Here is a 7,044-nt window from a genome sequence, read left to right as displayed (position 1 = left end):
TGTGTTGGTGAACCCCTCCCACATCTGAACTAGCTACATGGAGGGCACAGCATGATCATAGGTGAGAGGTCACTTGGTCGGGTCAACAGGGAGTATTATTAAAGAGATGCTTTTACATTGAAATACAGATAGAGATGCAGTAGTCCCAGAGTTAATGATCCCAAGTCAGTTTATATTATACAGGAAGTATTATTAAAGAGATGTAGTAGTCCCAGAGTTAATGATCCCAAGTCAGTTTATATTATACAGGAAGTATTATTAAAGAGATGTAGTAGTCCCAGAGTTAATGATCCCAGGTCAGTTTATATTATACAGGAAGTATTATTAAAGAGATGTAGTCGTCCCAGAGTTAATGATCCCAGGTCAGTTTATATTATACAGGAAGTATTATTAAAGAGATGCAGTAGTCCCAGAGTTAATGATCCCAGGTCAGTTTATATGATACAGGAAGTATTATTAAAGAGATGTAGTAGTCCCAGAGTTAATGATCCCAGGTCAGTTTATATTATACAGGGAGTATTATTAAAGAGATACTTTACATTGAAATAGAGATGTAGTAGTCCCAGAGTTAATGATCCAGGGTCAGTTTATATTATACAGGAAGTATTATTAAAGAGATGTAGTAGTCCCAGAGTTAATGATCCAGGGTCAGTTTATATTATACAGGGAGTATTATTAAAGAGATACTTTACATTGAAATAGAGATGTAGTAGTCCCAGAGTTAATGATCCAGGGTCAGTTCTGCATTTCACCTCCTGATGATTATGATGACTGACTGTGTTAGAATAAAAAACACAAGGCTTAATCATACTCTCTCTCTATCCATCTGTCTCTCGTCTGCAGGTATGTTTTGATGTGAGAGAGGAAGCCAACCCCCAATTCCGTCATTGCCACCTCATCCGCTCTTAAGATTACCTTCGGGCCGACTAGACACTATTATGTAATTGTGATAAACTAAGAGAATATTTGGGTAGCACTGTGATTCATTAATCATATGCGGTCTGCCTCTGTTCTTACCTATTTCTCTGTATTTTACACCTCTCCTACCACCTTTCTTCCTGTTTTTATACTGCACAACAGATGTGCATTGAAGTACAGATTGAACTTAGTTATAATATTACAATTATAATATATTATGTATTTATAACTGAGAATATTTATGTAGCACTGTGATTCATTAATCATATGCTGCCTTCCCTGCTCCTGTGTTTGACCTCTTTCCTTTGGTGTTTTTACACCTCTTTCTTCCTCTGTTTTATAATGAAGTACAAATCCAACTTGTATTTATAACACTTGGATAATGAGCTTATTTCAATAAAGCATTTTACATTCTCTACTGGTTGACATTAAGTCTCTAATTTGATGAAATACTCCAGCTATCCTGTGTTTATCAGATCAATGCAGATGAAGGGCATTAGATGTTGAGATGAACTGGTTTTTAGGGTATTTACATGCATAGGAAGTGTAGTGTACCGTTTAAATTATATCTGTATAAAACTATTACAAATCAGCCTTTAACGAGTTCAATCCTGTTTCTAGTCTATTAGTTAGTATTTTGGCCACGACTTGCATCCTTGCCACAAAGTTATATTATATTCTACTCAATCCATAGGCTTCATTAATGTCATTCAGACTGTTTTGAAGTTGATACATGATAGCTGAGGTTCATAGCTCAGTTCTGAACTAATATGTATACCAAACGTTTGGGTCCACACACAGATCGGCTCGATAGCTAGCTACACATCCATAGGCATACAGGGATTTGTATCATCCACTGAACAATAAGCAAGACCATCGATAGTTACGTTATTTCAATAGCTACGTTACTTCAATAGCTACGTTATTTCAGTAGTTACGTTATTTCAGTAGTTACGTTATTTCAGTAGTTACGTTATTTCAGTAGTTACGTTATTTCAGTAGTTACGTTATTTCAGTAGTTACGTTATTTCAGTAGTTACGTTATTTCAATAGTTACTTTATTTCAGTAGTTACCTTATTTCAGTAGTTACGTTATTTCAGTAGTTACGTTATTTCATCTATGCATTGCATGGCAAATCTCAGCAAGACAAGCTTACAAAATGGTACATTCAATTAGCAGTAAATACTTTAGCAAGATTCTTTACATCCACTGTTTCACAAGACGACAGCCTGGTTTGCTGGTTGTTTCAGGAGTCCCTAAAACATTAAACATCCAGAATTACAACGTTATACTCATGTCACAACACCCATAAAGCTAGCCAGCTAGCATGCTAAATTGCGATTTTCGCAAATTAACTTTGTGATTAAAAAAATATATACATTAACTAACATATTCCTGCCAACTGTACATTTTTTGCATGATTCGTTATGACGTTATAATCACTTACTTTTGCCTCCATCCTAGTACCTTTGAAGAGAGGAAAGAGAGGAATTAGGCAGGGTTGTCCTATTAAATCACCCAACTTCTTACAAATTCTTTAAATAAATAATAGTTCTGTAAAAGGTATTTCCATTGCTGGTAAAGAAATTATTATAAGCCAGCTGGCTGACGATACTACACTTTTTCTGAAAGACGCTAACCAAATTCCCATATCGATCAATGTGACACAATCCTTTTCCAAAGCGTCTGGTCTATATCTTAACATTAAGAAATGTGAACTCTGTCAAAGATTGTGTGACACCTTCATATTGTGGTATTCCAGTAAAATAACCTTTTGTAATGACCACCGAGAAACGGTATTGCTTCTTTTGTAATGACCACCTAGAAACGGTGTTGCTTCTTTTGTAATGACCACCTAGAAACGGTGTTGCTTCTTTTGTAATGACCACCTAGAAACGGTGTTGCTTCTTTTTTGGCATTGTGTTCATGTAAGAAAACTGTGGCAAGACATCAGTAGATTTATAATTGAACACATTTATGAAGATTTTACACTATTGTGGAGAGATGTACTGCTTGGATTCTTTACCTACGATAGAAATAAGCTGAAACATTTTTATGTAATTAATTTCATTATTCTTTTGGCCAAATGTCATATTCACAAATGTAAATTTACAAACAAAACAACACATTTTCTTACCTTACAAAAAAGAAATTGAACTGTGTCTTAAAATAATTAAATACTCTACTAACATAAAAGCTGTTAGAATTGTAAGTGTATGTATGTCCCTTAAGGGTCCTTATGTAATGTGATATTGTACCCCCTAGCCCCGCCCCTAGCCCAATTGTCCTTTGTATATTATTTATATATACACTTGTGTTCCCACATGTACTTCCTGTATTGATTTGTTGTTAATTAAGTTTAAAAAATATTATAATTTTTGTCAGCCATCTTCACTGAAGAAAGTCTAACAGTCAGTAGCATGTGCATCAGCCTCCGCAGCAGCAGCCTCCCCCAGGTCCTAGTGCCGGTCAGGTAAGAGGTTTAAGATGCGATGGAACGGTTGACGGAAAAAATATATATTGACTGATATATTGATTTATAAGTAGGGGGAGGGGCCAATAGGCCTAGCGACGTCCCTGCTAACAACGATACTACAATCTCAGGTCAGTGCAAACTTCACGCATCTCGTAGTCACACAAAATGTCTGAGTTCTGACGACCACGCCTCCGGAGTATATGATTGGTTCCCGCTTACTTTACAGTTGTGACTCCGCCCACATGGGGCGTGAAGGAAGCTGCCACGAGCCCGAGACAGACGCTCATCTGTGATCAGTTTGGCATTTTTCCCCACCAAGGGTTAATGTTTGGCGTTGCTGAGAGTGAACTGATCCTAGAAAAGGCAAACACTAAAGTTAAAGGAACATGTATGGCTCTGGTATCTACAGGACATTAGCGACATCTTCTGGCCAATGGGCTTTCCTGCAACTAATGTAATTGTGCACTATTTCCATCCAGGAAGCAGGATGATCGATCTGAATCTGAATACTTCACTTCTCTCTTCTGTATGCTATCAATAATATAACTCTGTATAGCCCTGACCGTACACAACATGGGTGACCAAATATACATTTTTAGTAGTCCAGTTAGGATCAACCTGGCCATAGGCATTTAGCCTAGAGGTTAGACTAGAGTGTTGGGCTCGTAACAGAAAAGTCACTCGTTTGAATCCCCGAGCCGACAAGGTGAAAAATCAGCCGATGTGCTCCGTGAGCAAGGCACTTAAACTAAACTGCTCCAAGATCGCCGAGTGATAATGATCTCAAAATCAAATCTAAGTTTATTGGTCACATACACAGATTCGCAGACGAAATGCTTGTGTTTCTAAACCCAACAGCGCAGTAATAATACCTTATAATAATAATAATAATAATACCTCTGGGACTACTACATCTCTTTAATAATACCTCTGGGACTACTACATCTCTTTAATAATACCTCTGGGACTACTACATCTCTTTAATAATACCTCTGGGACTACTACATCTCTTTAATAATACCTCTGGGACTACTACATCTCTTTAATAATACCTCTGGGACTACTACTTTAATAATCTCTTTAATAATACCTCTGGGACTACTACATCTCTTTAATAATACCTCTGGGACTACTACATCTCTTTAATAATACCTCTGGGACTACTACATCTCTTTAATAATACCTCTGGGACTACTACATCTCTTTAATAATACCTCTGGGACTACTACATCTCTTTAATAATACCTCTGGGACTACTACATCTCTTTAATAATACCTCTGGGACTACTACATCTCTTTAATAATACCTCTGGGACTACTACATCTCTTTAATAATACCTCTGGGACTACTACATCTCTTTAATAATACCTCTGGGACTACTACATCTCTTTAATAATACCTCTGGGACTACTACATCTCTTTAATAATACCTCTGGGACTACTACATCTCTTTAATAATACCTCTGGGACTACTACATCTCTTTAATAATACCTCTGGGACTACTACATCTCTTTAATAATACCTCTGGGACTACTACATCTCTTTAATAATACCTCTGGGACTACTACATCTCTTTAATAATACCTCTGGGACTACTACATCTCTTTAATAATACCCTCTGGGACTACTACATCTCTTTAATAATACCTCTGGGACTACTACATCTCTTTAATAATACCTCTGGGACTACTACATCTCTTTAATAATACCTCTGGGACTACTACATCTCTTTAATAATACCTCTGGGACTACTACATCTCTTTAATAATACCTCTGGGACTACTACATCTCTTTAATAATACCTCTGGGACTACTACATCTCTTTAATAATACCTCTGGGACTACTACATCTCTTTAATAATACCTCTGGGACTACTACATCTCTTTAATAATACCTCTGGGACTACTACATCTCTTTAATAATACCTCTGGGACTACTACATCTCTTTAATAATACCTCTGGGACTACTACATCTCTTTAATAATACCTCTGGGACTACTACATCTCTTTAATAATACCTCTGGGACTACTACATCTCTTTAATAATACCTCTGGGACTACTACATCTCTTTAATAATACCTCTGGGACTACTACATCTCTTTAATAATACCTCTGGGACTACTACATCTCTTTAATAATACCTCTGGGACTACTACATCTCTTTAATAATACCTCTGGGACTACTACATCTCTTTAATAATACCTCTGGGACTACTACATCTCTTTAATAATACCTCTGGGACTACTACATCTCTTTAATAATACCTCTGGGACTACTACATCTCTTTAATAATACCTCTGGGACTACTACATCTCTTTAATAATACCTCTGGGACTACTACATCTCTTTAATAATACCTCTGGGACTACTACATCTCTTTAATAATACCTCTGGGACTACTACATCTCTTTAATAATACCTCTGGGACTACTACATCTCTTTAATAATACCTCTGGGACTACTACATCTCTTTAATAATACCTCTGGGACTACTACATCTCTTTAATAATACCTCTGGGACTACTACATCTCTTTAATAATACCTCTGGGACTACTACATCTCTTTAATAATACCTCTGGGACTACTACATCTCTTTAATAATACCTCTGGGACTACTACATCTCTTTAATAATACCTCTGGGACTACTACATCTCTTTAATAATACCTCTGGGACTACTACATCTCTTTAATAATACCTCTGGGACTACTACATCTCTTTAATAATACCTCTGGGACTACTACATCTCTTTAATAATACCTCTGGGACTACTACATCTCTTTAATAATACCTCTGGGACTACTACATCTCTTTAATAATACCTCTGGGACTACTACATCTCTTTAATAATACCTCTGGGACTACTACATCTCTTTAATAATACCTCTGGGACTACTACATCTCTTTAATAATACCTCTGGGACTACTACATCTCTTTAATAATACCTCTGGGACTACTACATCTCTTTAATAATACCTCTGGGACTACTACATCTCTTTAATAATACCTCTGGGACTACTACATCTCTTTAATAATACCTCTGGGACTACTACATCTCTTTAATAATACCTCTGGGACTACTACATCTCTTTAATAATACCTCTGGGACTACTACATCTCTTTAATAATACCTCTGGGACTACTACATCTCTTTAATAATACCTCTGGGACTACTACATCTCTTTAATAATACCTCTGGGACTACTACATCTCTTTAATAATACCTCTGGGACTACTACATCTCTTTAATAATACCTCTTTAATAATACCTCTGGGACTACTACATCTCTTTAATAATACCTCTGGGACTACTACATCTCTTTAATAATACCTCTGGGACTACTACATCTCTTTAATAATACCTCTGGGACTACTACATCTCTTTAATAATACCTCTGGGACTACTACATCTCTTTAATAATACCTCTGGGACTACTACATCTCTTTAATAATACCTCTGGGACCTCTGGGACTACTACATCTCTTTAATAATACCTCTGGGACTACTACATCTCTTTAATAATACCTCTGGGACTACTACATCTCTTTAATAATACCTCTGGGACTACTACATCTCTTTAATAATACCTCTGGGACTACTACATCTCTTTAATAATACCTCTGGGACTACTACATCTCTTTA

At 36.4% G+C, this 7,044-nt stretch overlaps 1 long non-coding RNA gene across 1 annotated transcript; it reads right to left on the bottom strand.

Moving 5' to 3' along the window:
- Positions 1–782: 782 nt before the first annotated feature.
- On the bottom strand, positions 783–3,509 carry LOC135571747 (uncharacterized). Its single transcript, XR_010463892.1, has 3 exons — positions 3,057–3,509; positions 2,367–2,386; positions 783–2,175 (listed from the first exon to the last, which is right to left on the bottom strand). It is a non-coding gene; the product is annotated as an uncharacterized LOC135571747 (long non-coding RNA).
- Positions 3,510–7,044: the final 3,535 nt, after the last annotated feature.

The sequence above is a fragment of the Oncorhynchus nerka genome, linkage group LG5 (genome assembly GCF_034236695.1).
Source record: "Oncorhynchus nerka isolate Pitt River linkage group LG5, Oner_Uvic_2.0, whole genome shotgun sequence".
Classification (NCBI taxonomy): Eukaryota; Metazoa; Chordata; class Actinopteri; order Salmoniformes; family Salmonidae; genus Oncorhynchus; species Oncorhynchus nerka.
Note: the sequence above shows the minus strand (reverse complement) of the source record. Positions and strands in the feature narration are given on the sequence as shown.